The sequence below is a fragment of the Numida meleagris genome, chromosome 4 (assembly GCF_002078875.1).
Source record: "Numida meleagris isolate 19003 breed g44 Domestic line chromosome 4, NumMel1.0, whole genome shotgun sequence".
NCBI lineage: Eukaryota > Metazoa > Chordata > Aves > Galliformes > Numididae > Numida > Numida meleagris.
The window spans coordinates 24,203,854-24,222,704 of NC_034412.1; the positions used below are offsets into that span (position 1 = coordinate 24,203,854).

Sequence of the window (18,851 nt, forward strand, 5' to 3'; positions counted from 1 at the left end):
CAGCTGCATGTCTTGGAAAAATTCCCAAGTCCTGTCTATGAGCTCTTTCATTTTTGCTTAGGCTTCTTCAGTGGAATTGGTGGTGTTCTGAATGGCGATAGAAAATTCTCCATCAGTTAAGTTCAGCTTACCAGAAGCTCCTCCTTCCTATAACGGTAGTAACATATCTAGTGCTAACTGATTTTGTAATGCCATTTTGGACACTTGTCAGACTTAGGCATTTAATTCTCTGAAAGCATATTGACTTCAACTGCTTAGCATGTGAACTTGCCAAGTTAAGTTATCCAAGATTATCAGATGTCATATAACTGCATTACTAGGGAGTAGCTATTTCTAAGCCAGGGGAAGCTCACTGTTCTCAGGTATAGTCATCTGGGTGTGCTATCAGATCAATTTTATACCCGATACCACTACTGTCTTCAAACTCTCTTCATAATCTATTAGAGTTAATGATGTAAATAGAAGTCTGGGATGGACACACTCTTGGGATTCCTATATTTTACTGTAAAACTGCTATACCATGAGGATTAATGTGAGAATACATCTTTCTGTCCAAGCTGTCTCAAAAGGTGCTGGCTGTGGCGTGATATTTCATAGTCTTTAGTCTTCAGTCTAGAAAAGTAAGCTTTCCAGTATTTAAAGGGAGATCATAAACAGGATGGGATTTTAAAGTTAAGGAGGGAAGATTCAAATTAGATGTTAGGCAGAAGTTTTTCACTGAGAGGGTGATGAAGTGCTAAAACAGGCTGCCCAGAAAGGTTGTACTTGTCCTGTTCCAGGAGGTGTTGAAGCCCCATCCAGGGGCCATTCTAATCTAGTGCTTGATCTAGTGGTTGGCAATTCTGCCTGCAGGGGTCTGGAACTAGAAGATGCTTGAGGTCCCTTCCAACCCAAGCCATTCTATGATTCTATGATTCCGTGATTCTATGCATCTCTCCTAAAGAGTCAGCATACTCCACTGATGATGTGATGATCAGAGGCCACAACACTGAAGTGGTGGAACAGACTCAGAAATAAATAATCAAGCATTTGGAAAAGCCAGGGTTTCCAGCAGAGAAAGTACAATTCTTGTCCTTGGAAGCAAAATTTATAGGCATCTGGTGGAAGGGAGGAACAATGTATATTTCCTCCAAAACTCTAACCACCCTTGAAGAGATGAGAATGTGTGAAATCAAGAAGGAATTATAGAATGTTTTAGGCTTATTGCCAATAATTCTTCACCGCTAAGCAATACTTCAGAGGTTGAGACACTGAGACAGTTCTGGATTTTCCAGAGAATGTTACACTCCTACAGCAAGTTTGCCAGGTCCATGTCAAAAGGTTTTTTTGAGGATTTACAGGAAGAGAGACTATTCCACTATCTCTTGGGACACCACTTCCAGTGCTTTGTTACCCAAACAGCACTTCCTGATATTTAAAAGGAGCCTCTCTTGGCCCAGTTTTAGCCCATTGTCTCTCGACATGGCACTGGACACAACTCAAAATAGCATGACTGTCATAATTGCATCCTCTCTTCAGATATTTATACACATCGATAAGATCCCTCTGAGCCTCCTCTTCTACAGACTGAACGGTCCCAACACTCTCAGGCACTCCTCATACAAGAGGTGCTTCAGTCCCTTGATCATCTTGGTCAATTACTGCTGGAATTTTTCAGGTGTGTCCATAAAGATGAGGATCAACACCATGCTGATGGTGTCCTCACTGTGCTGATGGGAGCAGATTGTTGTTTTCTATCAGGTTCCAGTCAGTGACACGGGAGTGTCTTGGGTCACAGGACACCTTTGCCATGCCTGGCACAAAGAGTGACAAACAGTTTTCAAAATATGTACCGACCCTGTGCAAATCCTGGGCTGGTCATCTGTTTCCATGGCTTGGGCTGTGTCAATGATTTACGGGGCAGTTCTGCCTGGTTCTGTGACTAATGGGCAGGGAGGACTCACAGACCCAGAGCCCAGGAGGGGGGGAAAAGAAAGAAGGGAAAAGGTAGGGAGATGAGTCTAAAGAAAGAAAGGAGTAACAAGGTAAGGAAGAAAACTAATTTACTAAATATGACAGCAGACTGAATGATAACACAATATAATACAAAATAATTATTTTGTATTATAAGTAATATTTATAAGATGTAAGTATTTAAATCATAAGTAATATGTAGTAAATCAGAAAGAATGAGAGAGCGTATAAAACCGAAGGCCTTATTCTAATGCTGAAGGTGAGATAGCTGGGGAACACACACAACAGTGGCAAGTAGTAAGCTAAGGGGCAGTCTTGTGACTTGTGAGCAGTTTTTTCTTTCCCTCTAAACATAAAAAAGAAAAGGAACAGTGAAAGACTTCTGGGATATGTTGTACTACACTTCTGAGAAATATACGAACGGAGTTATTGATTAATCCACAGTACAGGAGCATTAACTCTTTATCGCTCAGTGCAGCCAATAAAGAATACCTTGCTGAAGGGTAACTAAAGTTTGCTGACACATTTCTATGCATCAGTTTCTCGGAATCGCGGGTGTCAACAGTTTAAAGGCTGGTTTGGCCCAGTTCCATGACTAACGGTGTGGGGGATCCACGGATCCACTCCCTGCGAAAGGGAAAAGGAGAAAAAGGGGAAAGAGTAGGGAGATGGGCCTAAAAAACAAAACAACAGCAATGATCTGAGGAGAAAAAAAAACCAATTCACTAAATAAAGTATTGGAATGCAAACTAACACAATATAATACAATATAATTTAAAATGAAGCTAATAAATCATATAGAATGAGAGAGAGTGTCCAAAAACCAAAAGGCCTTACTCCAATGCAGGCAGCAAGATGACTAAGGAGAGCAATGCTGCCAGAACGAGCAGAAGGGAAGAGAAGGGGTGTCTTGTGCTATACGAACAGTTTTTATCTTTCTCTCTGACCGGAAAACGTTAACAGAAGAGCAAACTGTCCTCTGGGAGATGTAGTTCTTCTCTTCTGAGAACCGGGTACCCGGAACTAACCACAGTCCACAGAACTTGAGCATCTACTCTTTAATTCCCAGTGCACTACATGATGTGGAATACCACCAACCAAAAATCATAAAACCATGACAGCAGGCTGGTTTAGTATTCGTCTGGGAGAGCAGGTTGGAATAGAGGGAGCTGTAGGCTGCTTCTCTTTCGGCTTTGGGTGCAGGGATACATTGTGTCTTTTTTTTTCCTTTTGTCCCGCATGGTCATGCTGGGCACAGTTTTTGTGCGGGAAGGTTTCATGACTTAATGTGCGTGGGGCCTACTGATTGCGGGGGCTGGGGCCTGGGCAAGGGCTTTTGCTGGAGTGTCATGGGTGGTGGCGGTGCTGGAGTGGGGGCAGCTCGCAGCTGCAGCCATCCTATCCTGATATCCTGTCTGAGTTTGGAACCTAAGCAGGGCTGGGCCCAGTTCGAAAGTGGATGTGTAACCACGCTCTAGTGTAGGGTGGTGTAGGTTGCTGTTTTTTTTTTTTTTTTTTGGCTTTGGGTGCGAGGCTGAGGGCTTTTTTTTTTTCCTTTGGTCCTGTGGGCCGGGGTGTAGGTGTGCCATTTTTCTGCTTGGGGACTCTGTTGGTGGGTGATTAGCATTGCGGTGGTGGTGCTGGTTGGTGGGTGTTGGGTAGTTTTTTAGTTGATGGAGGTGTGCAGGCTTGTGTGGTGTCATGGTTTTCTGATTTTTGGTTATCGGTACTCCACTTCATACCATCATGTAGTGAACAGGCAGCCACCATTCAGGAGACACCAAAAACTTCACTGTCTTCGCTTTGGTCTCACAGGTCACAATACAACACGAAACAACAATAGGAACTTCCCTCGTCTATAGCAGGACGAAGATGCGTCACATTTCCAAGGCAAATAGAACTCCTAACCATGCAGTGAGAGGCAATAACAACTGCACAGAGGAGATCACTCCTGAATTGCATTGAGAGACAGCTGGTTAGAGTCATGTCAGCTATCACCAAAGCTCTCCACTGATACCACTTCCATCCTGCTTCTTAGCCAAGGACAGTTTTACTGTTGGAGGCAGTCAAAAGTTTAATTTACAAGTCTCTCTTGATGCTCATAGCTAATCTGGAAGATCTACTGGAAGTCTCCTTTGTTCTATTCACACCAAAAAGTAACATCATGTTTGGCCAAAGAATAAATAGGAAGGAAGAATACCACTGCCTATTACTCTCAGTTTGATGTCACTGAAATTACCCATAACACAACCACTTTACCTCGCTCTTTATATTCTAGTACGAGTACTGTGGATGAGCTGCTCTCACACTGTGCACCCAAGCCAAAGGGCAGCAGTCTGAATACTCACTCCTCTGAAGTAATTTAAATCCCCAAATCAAAGTACATCTCTCCTCAGCATTGATTCACTCTGCCCACCTGGTCCAAAACAAAAAAGCTACATCTCAAAGAATTTACTGTGTCCTGTTTGCCATGAGCACAAAGCACAAGGAGAGAAAAACTATTGTCAAACAACACCATGTGACATGGTCTTGCCTGTCAGTAGTATGCAAACCGTCCCATCAGCATCCATCAGAGGCTCTGGCAGGTAAACACTTCCCATACAGGGAACAGTTTTGTTGGATGAATCAATGATCAAGGTTGTGAGTCACAGTTCAAGGGTTTTGTTCAACAGTTATCTTCAATACACATCATGCCATCTGCTGACAAACATTCTGTAATGATGACTAAATTTTAGAAGAGATCAGGCCTTTCTTCTACCCCCTTCTTTAAATTGCCACTGGACAATGTGGTTTGGAATTAACAGTGGTGCAAATGAGGGAAAGTTATCATCTCACAGTAGAGTACACCTTATCTATACAGTTTACACTGCTCCTTGCAATATTACAAGCTGAATAGAGTATTTCTTCCATAAAGGATTTCTCAGAGTATCTTAAATACAGTTCAAAGTTAGTGCAGTTCAGTAAACAAAGAGGTTAGCATCACAGACTTCATAACTTTAGAGTTAGAACCCAACAGAAGAAGAAAAGGAAGACGTCAGTTTTACCAAATCTTGCCAGGATTAATACAGATTTTCACCTCCTTCCACAATTGCTTTTGACCTATTTGTTCTTCCTTCCTTCTCAACACCAGCATCACCAGCAACACCAGTTTTTCATTGCTTCTCTTCACAAAGCACTCAACATCAGACATCAGGTTTAGTGTTGCAGCAAGTTACACACAGGCCTTGTCTATCACAAAATAGTATGGCTATTCCAGTACCTCCAGCAATGGACCAAGTTCCTATTAAGTAAAAACAATCATATTTAAGAGAGAACATAGTTTAGTAGCTTAGTGAAAAATCCCAAACTGGTAAGATTACAGATACTGCCACAGAGTATTAGTATTAGGTAGAAGTTTACCTTTCAATTAAGACATGCCATACATGCATAAACCGTTCACAATCCACTTTTTATCTTCTAGTACATTTTGAACCGTATGTAACAAATTAGTCATAGTAATAACATATTTTGAAATACTGCAGTTATACTTGAACATACCAAGAAAACACCCAAAGATATGTAAGAGAATACAAAAATTCAAGTGAAGCATCATTCATGCTGGCAATAACTTTAAAGAGTTACTCTTGTAATATCCAAGACATCTGTCATCAACACTGCACTTAGATCAGTGCATCGTTCTGAATCATTCAGCTAATGCATTCATCCATTAGATATAGTCACAATTCAGATGTCTCCAAATATTTAGAAACAAAGCTCCAGTACAATGTCACTCATTTCTCACCTGCATTAAGTCTCTGCACAGAGACTACTTTTCTCTTTGATAGATGTCAGAGAGAAGATTTAATGAACATCTACTTTCTGAACTAATGGCAGCCTCAAGGATTTCTACCAGCAAGTGAAACTGCTTTCAGCTGTTACTCACATCTGTGCTTTTTATTTCTGGGAGGTGAGGAGAATTGGGAGAGTAGAATATTGTCCACTCCTCTCACGTATTCTTAAACATAGGCTGCTAATAAAAATGCAAATGTATGAACTACATTTATTTCTCTTTTTTCTCATTATCCATTTCTCATTTCTCATCTGTCCCCAGTCATAATAATTTTCAGTGGACTAAGTTTTGAAGTCTTTCCCAAACACAGTAAGTGAGACAGCCAAGCCTGCACCTTCCCAGCACAGAGTAAGGTGTGCTACACTTCAACACAGGGTAAAACTGTTCCCCTTCCCTAACTCGGGGGCGCCATACTGCAGCTAGGGACCAGCGCCAGCAGATGGGCATGGGGGGACGAGGAGGTGTACAGCAGGGGATGGGGGGTGGGGAGGGGTGCAGGGCAGGGTTACAGAAGGGGGTCAGCAGGGACAATGGGGGGATGGGAGAACAGGGGACAGTGTGGGGTGATGTGGATGGCCCGCAGTCTGTCCCTTCCGAAAGGTCACAGAACGGCACTTCCGAAGCGGGGCTGGATCGGCTGCAACCGAGTGCGCTGAATCACGGTTCTCCGCGGAAGCCACTTTTGTCCATGTACCTCGGAACTCGGGCGATTCGGCAGCCGGAGAGAGCGCGACTTCAGCCGGCTGCTGTCCGCCGAGGAGAAGTTTCTCTCCGTAGGCGGGAAAAGAGCTGTTTTTGACTTCAATCTCTTTTACCGCTGAAAGCACTGTTTCTCGCACTGTTAAAGTGTGGTCTCAACCCAAGGTTTCGTTTCTTTTTCTTTTCTGCATTGCTACCATCTTTAAACTATGCTTGTCGTTTGTTTCATTCCTTTTATATCCTTGTTATCTGCTTTTTCAGTTATATCTTTCTGTCTTGCTTTCTTTTGTTTTCATTCCTGCTCTTCTTTCTTTTCCTGCTCAGTTTTAATTCCTTTTCCTTTATTTCTTTTCTTTTCTGTATTCTTTCCAACTAGTTTTTTTTTTTTTCCCATTCTTCACTGCTACATTTAGTTTTTTCTTTCCTAATTTTTATTCAACAGTGACCATAATAGGGTTAGTACTAATGTTAGGGTTTTTTTTAGAGTTAGGTCTATGGTTTGGGTGTCAAGAGTATTTTGATTAGGGTTGGGTTTAACAATTTTTATAATTAAGGTTAGGGTGAGAGTTGGGATTACTGTTTTTAGTTTTTGGGTTTGGGTTACGTTTTTGGGATAGGAGTAGTGATGGGTTCAAAGTTCTTAGGGTTAGAGAGTCAGGGTTTTTGTTAAGGATTTTATGGCTAGGGTTAGTGTCAGGGTTAGTGTTTTTAGGATTTTTGTTAGGGATTTTGGGATTCATTTTCTTACTTTTAGTGTTTGGGTTTTACAATTACACATTGCCCCTGATCACACACTCCACTCAGCAGGGGATGATGGATGATGGCCAGGGCGCTGCTACGTGACAGATTACGGCGCTTCCCCTGGCACAGCAGCCTTCGTCTCATTACCATTAAATTTTCTCGGTAGTTAGATTTTGGTGCTTGAATATTTGAAAACAATGTAACAGTCATTGGCAAAAAAAAAAAAAAAAATCACTACAACATCAATTTGATCAATTTTTACAGATATTCATAAGGACTTAGCACAAGTTTCCTGTTTCTGGAGACGTTTTCTTCGTGTCCCACCCCACCCCCCCCTTCTTCTAACTTTCTGTTCTTCCCCTGTCATCAACAGAAAGAGAACGGATCGCCAGGGTCCGTCCTGCCACGCGCGGCCAACACCTCAGGAGAAGTTCTTTCCGCGGTCTCTGCTGCCACCGCGTGGCCAATCTGCGGAACTACCGCTGTCTACGCTGCTTTGTCCGGAAGGAAGTAGAACGTATGCGCGCACACATGCGGAAGTAGCGTATCTACGGTCTGCGTACGCGGTGATCTCGTATCCTAAACGGGTCACTTGCTGCTGGGTCATCTGAGCTTTCTGTGGAAAGACTCAATAGCCATTAAGTCCAAGGAAATTCAGTAGACGAACAGTCAATACTACACATAACTTCTTCGTCTCAGTGGCTCAGAGGTCGTCTACGTATTGTAGTAGAGTCCCCTGCCGAGGTGGTTGTTCCCATTGTTTCAGGTCCTTGGTGAGTTGATTTCCAATAAGAGCGGGACTGCTTTTAACCCCTTGGGGAAGGACTGTCCAAGTACGCTGTGTTTTCCTTCCGGAATTGCAATTTTCCCACTCAAATGCAAATAATAGCTGACTTTGAGGGCAGGCAAAAGAAGGCATCCTTTAACTCTAGTATGGTAAACCATGCCAATTCGCTTGGCAATTTAGTAAGCAGGGTATACGCATTTGCTGACAGTGGGTATAAGTCCTCTTCTGTTTTATTAATAGCTCTCAGATGCTGTACTATCCGGTGGCTTCCATTCGGCTTTTTAACTGGGACGATTATATTTCAACTGACACTCTACTAATAGTCCAAATTCCATAAAACAATCGGTTATTGGTTGAATTGGTTATTGGTTGAATCCCTTTCCTGTCCTCAAATCTGAAGGGATACTTCTTGATCCTCACTGGCTGGGTTTCCTGTTTTACCTTAATCATGATTGGGAGGGCATTCTTTGCCTGTCCCGGGCCTTCTGTTGCCCATACTCCTGGGTAAACCTGATTGTGGACCTCTTCAGGGACTCCTGTTCCAGTACGGGTGGTAATCAATAGGCTAGGGAGCGCTAAAACCATCGGATCTTGGGCGCGGTCCCATCCCACAGTCCCGTTGCCACTTGGGATGGTTACGGAGGGTGAAAAACATGCCTGCATATGCAGCCTCTTCCCACATAACCTAGAAAAGGAGAGGAGGGGTGAGGGGAGAGGTAAGCTACGAGGATGTTGTTCTTCATGTAGTATAGGACAGTGTTATACTCCCTTCTTAAGAATAACATTAGTTGTAAAACGGTATTATAGTTTAAGGTACCACTCAGGGGCCACTTTTCCCCATTTTCTAATTTATATAACAACCACCGCTGGTTACAATATTTGATCAAATTTTTCTTGCTTATGGTACCCCTGGGTTCCCTGGCAATATCTCGCCAATTGGCTAATATACATCCTAATGGTGTTCACTTAGGAATTTCTTTTCCCTGGGAGCTTCCCATTTGTCACTGTGTTATCTAAGGATCTGTGTCTGTGACAAGGGGGACAGGCCTGAAAGGAAAAAAAAAAAAAAAGAAAAGAGAAAAAAAAATTGTCGGCGGGTAGGGGCCGGCCCCAAGCGGTCCAGCAACTAAAGTGGCAGGGAAGCCGCAGACCCACACCCTGGGGAAAACAAAGGGAAGAGGGGAAAGGCAGGGGACTTGTAGGCAGATCTAAAGCAAAACAGTGGCACCAATCTGAGGAGGAACAACTGATTTTACTAAATATATCAAAAATGAGGCCAGTGAAACCATAACAGAGAGAGAGTTTACAAGCTGAGAGTCTTACACAGTAAACTGCAGGAGGACCACGTGCTTCTCTGCCGGGCAGGAAGGAACAGACCCCGTGTCTCCCAGGTGGCTTCACCACCCCCTCCAACCCAAAGACCCCTGGGGAGTGCATCTCCTCCCCTCCCCCTCGGAGGGCCACACACCAAAAAAGGCAGTTTGCAGTAACCAGGGAATTAACTCTTTAACTGCCAGTGCTTTACATGATGTAATGATGTGGAATACCGACAACAAAAATCACAAAACCATGACACCATTGCACAAACAAATGTGTTCAGTATGAATCCTGCTGATTTTTGATTGACTCAAAATTCCCACAAACAACAGTTATTATGTCCACTTGTCCTAAGAAAACAGTCTTGTTTAAACCCATTCCCACAATACCAACAGAAACGCCAGTTCCCTGTATGCCAATGTACTTCTTGTGTCCCACTACAATTTAGACACCTCACTGCAAAGGTAGGATTACACTGATTATCAGGGTGGAACACACAGTTATCCTCTATATCAATATTCGTGTACAGTATAGGTTACAGGAACCGCAATTGAGAAAAGCAAATACGGAGGGTTTTTTAGACAGGTAACAGAATTCCACAAGTAGCGCTTTTACAACAGAAACAGTTAGTAGTTACAAAGACAGCAATAACAGTTACTAGCTCATTCGCTCCGGCCGTTTCCCTTGCAGGAGGACATTACGGTGAATCGGGACTCCGCACTCACCCCTTAGCTTAGCTTCATCACTCATACCACACTCATGCTGGATCCGTTCATTCTCACCATTGAGTCCCTCTCTCCCGAGAGGAGTTCTCACCCTGACTGGTCACCAACCCTTAACCCGTGAGACTCTATTTCCTGACAGTTCTCATCCTGACTGGTCACCAACCCTTCCCAATGGGTCCACTTCCCTCAGGGAGAACACCCTCGCTTCTATCACCCGTCTAGGATGTCTCCTCATGTCTTACGGGCCCCTGGTTCCCAACATACCTGACCTGCAGCCAGGGCTCTTTTTCTGCTCTGCAGTGGTAGTTTCGGATGAGGAGCTTTTCCGAGAATTCTCGGGGCACGCCTGAAGGGTCCCCATGCCCAGTGAGCCCCGTGTCATCAAAGCGTTCCAGTGTCGCTGTGAGATCAAACACAATACCCGGTGATGGCCTATGTGGGACTGGTGGAACATGAGATGGACCTGCACCAAACAACTGCATGCCTCCAGTAACATCATTAAGCACTGGCCCATGAAAGAACATGAACCTCAACCATGAACCGATCATCAGTCGTCTTACACTGTGTCAACTTGCATCACAACGGGCAATTGTATAAGCGTTGCGGTGTGTTGGATCCCTGTATTAGGGAAGGCTCACTCTCCAGCTGACTCAGTCATTGGTTCATGTCGTGAAGGAGTGGAGTGCATGGGAACTTGAGTCATGGCCTGAACCACTGATTGAGCACCTTGGGAAAAGACCCAGTCAGCCCTGGAAGCACAGGTGAAGGCAATTCACCTGTGCGATCGTGTCATGGTTTTATGATTTTTTTGGTTATTGGTATTCCACATCATAACATCATGTAGTGCACTGGAAGTTAAAGAGTTAATGCTCCAGTTCCATGGATGGTCGATAGAAGAGAAGAACTACATCTCCCAGAGGACTGTTCACTGTTCTGTTTCTGTTTTCCGTTCAGAGGGGGAGATAAAAACTGTATTTAGATCATGAGACGTCCCTTTTTGATCTTCTGGCTCTCTCCCTAGCTGTCTCGCTGCCAGCATTAGAGTAAGGCCTATGGTTTTTTTTGGACACTCTCTCATTTTATTTGATTTATTAGCTTCAATTTTTATTATATTGTATTATATTGTGTTATCTTGCATTCCAATATCTTATTTAGTAAATTAGTTTGTTTCTTCTCAGATCTCAGTTGCTGCTGTTTTGCTTTTAGGCCCATCTCCCTACCTTTTTCTCTTTCCTGGGGCGTGGGTCCCCCCGCTCCATTAGTCATGGAACCAGGCTGAACCAGCCCATAAACTGCTGACCGATCGGAAGGGGTGAAGCCTGGTTCCACATCTCTTAGACCTCATTTAAGGGCTGACTGCCACTGAGGAAGGGTGTCCTTCTGGAGATCCCTCCTCACTGGAGCTTTTCTCTGCAAACATAGATCTTTGGAGATGGGTGAGCAATCTTCTTCCCTTCCTTTACAGCACCTATTGTGCTGGTCCTTCTGTCATTACATCTTTTTTGTAATGCCTTTTTCCATCGTGTTGATCTTTCTGATTGCAACAACAGGCAACTCACTTCTGAAAAAATGCATGGAACTCTTGAAGGCAGGTGCATAAAGGCAGCAGAAGTGTGCTGCAATGACCTGTAGAACATTTGAAACTTCAACCTTTTCTCCAAGAGCAATGAAAACCTTCCATATCCTCTACTGCTTTTGTCACTATTATTAGCAAAGCTGCATATTTAGAGATGGGGGCAGCTAAGACAACACCTGGAAAAGGGGTGGCGGGGGGGTGGTGGCGGCAAATGCAGCAGCCCAAGGGCTGTTTGCAGAGAGCTGATCCTCCCCGTCCTGGCTGACACCTGCTTGCCAGCAGTGACTCTGGGTCTCTTATCAGAGTACTGAGCACGCTAATCCCTTCCGAAACTCATGCTTATCTGTGCTTATTTTGTAGTTGCTGTTGTGTTCATCAATAAGTAACAGCACTGCATTTATTCTACTGTTTGTGGAGGCTCATTCTGCATTGCCAAAGGTGCCTTAACAAGGAGGAAAGGCAGCAAAGCCCTCACCTAGCAAGATCACAGACTCATACGTCTCCAGCGGTAAAGCACTTGCTGTGCCCACTCCTTCCTGTTGAAATACACGCCCACGTCTCCAAAGGTCAGGAGCTCCTGTGAACAAAGTGCTCCTTGCTGGGAACAGCCAAGGCCCAGGAAAGCAGCTCGGAGAAGAGAGACATTCCAGTCCCAGCCACTTCTCTGTCCCCAGCACACAAATTTTGCCTGGGGGCACCTTGCTATCCCCCACTGCTCCCATCTCTTGCCTCTTGCCCTCTCCTTGCTGCTTCCCCAAACCCCTACGTAAGATGGACGTGCTGTGGCCATTTGCTGCTCTCCTACAGACTGCACTGATCACAGGGGAAAGGTGGAAGTTTAACTAGAGCCTGCTGGGACAAGAGAAATGGCAGGGGAGGTGTGAGGGGATGCAGCAGCCCCTGTCCATGACAGCTGTTATAACTGAGGAACAAGAGATCATTAGGGGCTGTAAAACATTGCTGGGAGGAAAGGTGTTATCTGCAAAATGCCAAGTTTGTAATTTACATATGAAACAACAGAGAACTGAAAAAAAAGAGGAACAGGGAGCAGAAACTAAAGCGAAGGATTTTTGATTTTAATAACCTTCAGAAATGGATTTTGCTTGGGTTGTGTCAGCCACTCAGAACTATTCCACACACTGTGCATGGGGGTGGATGGAAATACATCATATTCCATAGCTACAAATCTGGGAATCTATCCTCTTAGTGAGCAGTCAGAATGCCCACACAACTGAAGCCCAGAATCATCACACAGACAGAGAATCTAGAATTGGAAATGATCAAAAAATCGAAATAATACAACCTACAATCATATGAGCTAGTGTCTTCGTAGCATCCTCATAGAATCCTCAAAAACTTGATTTATAGAACCATCAGACTCTAGAATCCTAGTCTCTAGTAACCCCATAATAACCCCACAGTATCGAATCACCACATTTTGTTTCCTCATTCCTGTTATAAATTAGACTATATCAAATTGATCCACAAAAAGATTTTATTAATTTGAGTAAGCAAAAACACAAGCAAAATGCAGCGCTGGGCGGCCAAGGAGTCACAGCTCCGCAAAATGGCGCGCGCTCTCTGTCCGCGATTCCCAGTTTTTATAGTCTCGGGTTGGCGAGGATTCTAGTATGTTCGCTCACCTTCTGCGGCTGCGCCTCCCTGTTGCTAGGTGTCGTCACAATCTTCCTCGTCCTGGGATTCGCTTGATCCGAGGTTGGGAGGCGAAGCAACGAAGCAGGGGGTTTGCGCTTTCGCAAGAGTTGTTATCAGATTAGGACACTGACCCACAGCCTGCAACCCCAACCGCCAGACCAGCAGAACTTCCCTTTTAATGAACAAACAATTATGTAACCCCAACCGCCAGACCAGCAGAACTTCCCTTTCAATGAACAAACAATTATAACTTTATTACAATTCCCACAGAGGGAAACTGTATGGAGCACGCTCACAATCGATGGTATCAGACAGTATCACCCAGCACTCCTCATGGAACACATTATCTAGAATATCAAAGCACTGCCAGTTACAAGCGCTCAGAGGTTCTGCCTCAAAAGATGGATTTTTTATTCTAATTTGGATACGGGAACAGAGGTCTAGAATCTTTATAAAAGGCATCCAACACCGCTATGCCCTTCACAAAACCTCCTCCCTTTGCCAAAAAGCAGGGGAGTGGGAAAAGTGAACCTTCATCCAGGTTTTCCACCACCCCTGGGGTGAGTCCCTGGGGACACTGGGGACCCTTCTGGAGACACCAGGAGCCCCCAGGACCCTCACCAGGCCCCAGGCATTTTGGTGCTGCAAGCCTGCCAGTGCCCAGGATGTATCCCTAGTGTCCCATAGGGGGTGGCAGCCCTGGCAGGATGCAGTAACAGAACCATGTGTCTCTGTGGTGCGAGTCTCGCATGTCCTTCTCCCTGTCCCCTGCTGAAGTGGTCAGAGGGGCATACAGGGGTAGCAGCGGGCTGAGGACATGGCCAGGGGGCACTCAGGGTGACAGGATGTAATCACAGCTTGGGGACAGTGGCCAAATGCTGGAGACATTCGTATGGCAGGAAAGGACACAGGGGATGCAGCCCAGCTTGGGGACATGAGGGGCAACGAAAGGGACCCTGTTCAGACCACTGGGACCACAATGCCACAGGAGAACCCAGGGCCCTCCCAGGCCTTCCAGCAGCTGCACGGCCCCACTGAAACTGCACCCCAGTGCCTCACCCACTGCCCTCCGCAGCCACCCCTCACCTGCCCCCAGCTGCTGCTTGCAGCAGTGAGAGGCGCCCGGGACACCCCTGGCGGTAGCATTCAGGCTGCACCGTCTTCCTCCTCCTCGGTCTCCAACACCTCCCCTGGAACCTCCAGCCCCACTGTGGGGGTCCCAGCCGTGCTCCCCCCTGGCTCTGGCTCTGAGTCGCTCTCTGAGGCCTCACCCAGCACCAGTGTGGGGGAAAGGGGGGCGGCAGTGGTCTGCGGGAGGGCAACAAAGGGGAGGAGGGGGAGTGATACAGGTTGGTTTGTTTAGCGTTAGGGATTAGTACATTACATTAGTTAAGAACCAATATATTAGTTTAGCAAAAGGAATCCACGAGTGATTGTTCTAAAACTTTCCATTTCAGCTTTAGTGGGTGAATAGTCTTGCTTTCCTAACATAATAGAATACTTTTATCTTTTGCATCAATGATTTTGCCTCACGAGAAGTACTGGAGTCACAATAGAATGTCCAGCATAAAGTGTATTTAAATTAAAGAGTATTTAGATTGTTGTGATCAGTTGCAGTTTGCACTGGCCAAGATAGATGAGTACTGTGAGGAGAAACCCCCACGCCACCCCCCACACAGTTCACAGAGCACTCAGAGAGAGAAAGAGCAGGGGGAGAGACACTTGCAAACTCCTGTTGTAAAACAATGTGTTACTTGGGAGGGTGGGGAGGAATACATTGGAATCAAGAATGTCATTATCTGTGGAGATCTAGGAAACCGGATATTCCAGTGTTAGCATTGGAAGCCTCCAGATTCCAAACTGAAATTTGGTAGACACTGTTGGTTTTTGTATTTACCAGGGGCACCAAAGCCCTTAATTGGTCAAGATTGGTTGGAGGAATTAGAGGGAAAAATACAATTTTAAATGGGGTCTTTTGTAGACAGGAAAGATGCCTGGAAGATCAAAGAGAGCTGAGCAAGTTTGTAATGATTAAAGTTTGGAAAAAAAAAAAAAAAAAGAGGCTTGGGAAAGGCATAGGCCAAGGAAGGCACAGGAGGGAACAGAGAGGAAATGGAGAAAGCAAAGAAAAGAAAGAAGAAGGATAGTGACAGGAGATTGACATTGACCATAGCACAGGGAACTGAAAGGAGGATGATGAGAAAAAAAACAAGGAAACAGAGGTATAACAGAAATGCTGGAACCAAGAAGAGAGAATTTATAGAGATCTCAGTACTGAAATCTGATCAGTGTAGACAATGTTTGAGGTTTGGGCATTGGTGACAGGATTACCCTCAGAAAAAAAACACAGCAGCAAAGATCCAGAAGATCAGAGCAGGATCACTCAAAGGCCATGGATATAATGGCAATAAATACGGAATGAAGGGGACTGGGGGTGAGACCCCAGCCAAACCCCTGGTTACAATAAGGCTGGGGAATGAAGATGTAAAATTTCTTGTAGATACAGGTGCAATGTATTCAGTTATAAATACATGTAAGGGACAGTTAAGTGATCAAACAACATCAGTAATTGGAGCCACCAGGAAAGCTGAAGTGCAGCCGTTCTTCCAACCATTAACATTGGAAAAATGTATACATATCAATTTCTATATATGCATGATTGCCCAGTGCCATTAATGGGGAGAGATATCTTAAAGAAACTGCAGGCCCAAATCACATTTGGTAAAGGACGAGGCCAAAGGCATATTCCAGAAAATAAAGCTGTGGAGGCTCATGCTCTTATGTTACAGAGATCATTCCCTGCTGACCAGACAGTACCAAAAGACTTGGTAAATGCCCTAATACTGTGGATCAAAGCATCAGAGACACCTGGACAATCAAGACAAGCTGAACCAGCAATGGTAACTATCCAGCTGAAGCTGGGAGTAGCACTGGTAAGACAAAATATTCTTCAGAACTATAGAGACTGGAGCCTTGGATAGAGAATTTTAGTTTGCTAAACCACTGTGTGAAGTCTTTAAAGGAGAAATGGAAAACCCGGTGTGGACTTTAGGATGTGGGAGTCCTTCAGAGACCTCAAGTTGGAAAGCCCCTGTTTAAAAGCTGTAGCAGCTTTTAAATTTAAAACAATAATAAAACAATCTTGCTTATACAGGAGGCCAGAAAATTGACTTTGGGAAATAACTTTGTATATTCCCCATATGGTTACTGCAGTACTGAATCAATCAAAAGGGAAGTTATTGTTTATCTCTGAGCAGGATCATGAAGTACCAAGCGGTCCTGGTGGAGCAAGAGGACATGAAATTGAAGATATGGAAATGTTTGTGGATGGCAGCAGTTTTGTGCAAGACAGCCTAAGAAGGCCAGGTATGCTGTAACAACCAAAGATGAAGTAACAGGGGCTGGAACTCAGGCACTACCACCTCAGAAGAGAAAGCGGAACTCATAGCCTTGTTAAGAGCACTGGACTTAGCAAAAGAGAAAAGTGTCAGTATTTAGACAGACTTCAAATTTGCATTTGGGGTTGTGCATGCACATGGTGCTATCTGGAAAGAACAAGTTCTCTTATCAGTTGGATGCATGGGATCAAAAATTAGCACATGAAGTTGATGAAAATGGTGGCTCTTGCTAGCAGTTCTAGTTCCTGTTGGATATGGTTGGAACTGCCAAAGTATGAGGCAAGTCCATACCCATTATGGGGAATACCACTACCAAAACAAAGATGGGATACAGTATTTGTTAACAAATCCAGACGGTACTTTGCAGATAAATATATAGAATCACAAACATGATTTGTAGGGATCCAGCCTATGAATGATACCGATTGTCTGATGGACCAAGGGACTAATCAAGTAAGGAGTGCTCCAGTAGGAAAATACCCGCACTGCAAGTGGATAGTACAAATGACAAATGAGTAAGAACAGGAGTAAGTATTGGGTGTAAGCTAAAGGAAAAGGATGGTACTGGTTATGTGGAGATTGAGTTTGGAAGGTATTATGCCCATGGTGAACCGGAACCTGTAACCTAGAAATAGTAACACCAAAGGTGATAGTAACAGGTCATTTAACCGGGATAACACAGGCCCAAATACTCTCAAAGGTTAAGAAGCAAGTGCCCAATCCATTAGGAGAAAGGCCTAGTAGTTTCCACTCATTCATTAGATGGTTAACTCCTGTTGGCACTTAGTCCCGTTAGTGAATTCTCTCAGTCAGTGTAGCATCAGAATAGTAAGTCCTCTCTATCGAGTTTAACATACATCTTATATATCCTCCACTTGTAAGCAGTAAATCCACTCACGGTTAATTGGCCTTAAGTTCTTCCCAACAGCATAGATAACAAACAAAGGGTTCCTTAACTGTCCCAGATGTGACATTAGCTGTGCATACTAAAGCAGCATTCTGTTTACACTTTAGCCCTGTCTCCAGACTCCCAAGGCCTCATAGTGATAAAATCTACCAGAGTCTGTTGAGCTCCTTGTTGTTACATCTCCCCCCACAAACTCCCTCTTTAGGAATTGCAGAATTGGAAAAGGATATAGTAAATATCTCAGCAGTTATGGAACACCTCAAAAATGAATCTTTAGATGCTATTATTGCCCTCAAAGAAGTCCAAAGCTTATCGAGGGTGGTATTGCAAAATAGAATGGCTTTATATATGTTGTTAACCGCACAAGGAGGAGTTTGTGCAGTAATAAATGCAAGTTGTTGTGTTTATGTAGATCAGAGTGGTAGAATAGAAACAGACATATATGCATCAAACTAAAATACTGCATTAAGTAAGCCAGGATGATGGAAGCTGAAGCCAAAATGACTTCCTAGCTTCCCAAATTGGATTGGTTAAAGAAGTTATTCATGGGGATAGTGTGTGTAGTCACTATATGTATCCTTGCTTGTTGGAGATTCAGTGTTGGAGATGTATCCCTAAATATGAAAGGTCAAGGGTGGTAAGGATTAGGATATAAACATCTGTCATGATTTTATGATTTTTGTTATCGGTATTCCACATCATGTAGTGCACTGGGAGTTAAAGAGTTAATGCTCCAGTTTCGTGTATTGTCGGGGGGCAGTGCGAGCTCTGAGGGCGGGGAGCTGAGGTACAGAGAGGCGAGTGCAGGAGAGCGGTGCTTAGAAAAACTGCACAAGTAATAGGTCGTGTTGGTACCTACGAGTTGTAGGTAGGTTTGCAGCTAGAAGAGTGGAATGGTCTAGCACAGAGAGAGCTTAGAGCTGCGAGAGCAAACCCTGGTTTGTATGGTGTATTAAACTACTCCTTCAGTTATCTTCTATGAAGAGCTCACTTTTTTTGCAAGATTAGTAATTATGAATGCAACACTTGCATTAAATTTCAGTCTTACTGATTTAATTTTCATTGGTGTAGAATCCTTCATGCGCTCTTGCGGGATAAGCATTTTAACTTTTTTTTATTCTTCTCCCATAAAGAATAGACTTTCCAGCTCTTCACAAGAGTTTTGATACTGCTGTGAAAAGCTGTGTGTTACAGGTGTGAGTTTTCTGAAGTAATCAATAGGAACATGATAAAAGAAAATCCAGTTGTGAGAACATGATCCTC

The 18,851-nt window shown here is 44.1% G+C and overlaps 1 long non-coding RNA gene across 1 annotated transcript; it reads right to left on the minus strand.

Moving 5' to 3' along the window:
* LOC110398794 lies at window positions 6,858-18,583 on the minus strand. Its single transcript, XR_002438619.1, has 2 exons — window positions 13,271-18,583; window positions 6,858-8,694 (listed from the first exon to the last, which is right to left on the minus strand). It is a non-coding gene; the product is annotated as an uncharacterized LOC110398794 (long non-coding RNA).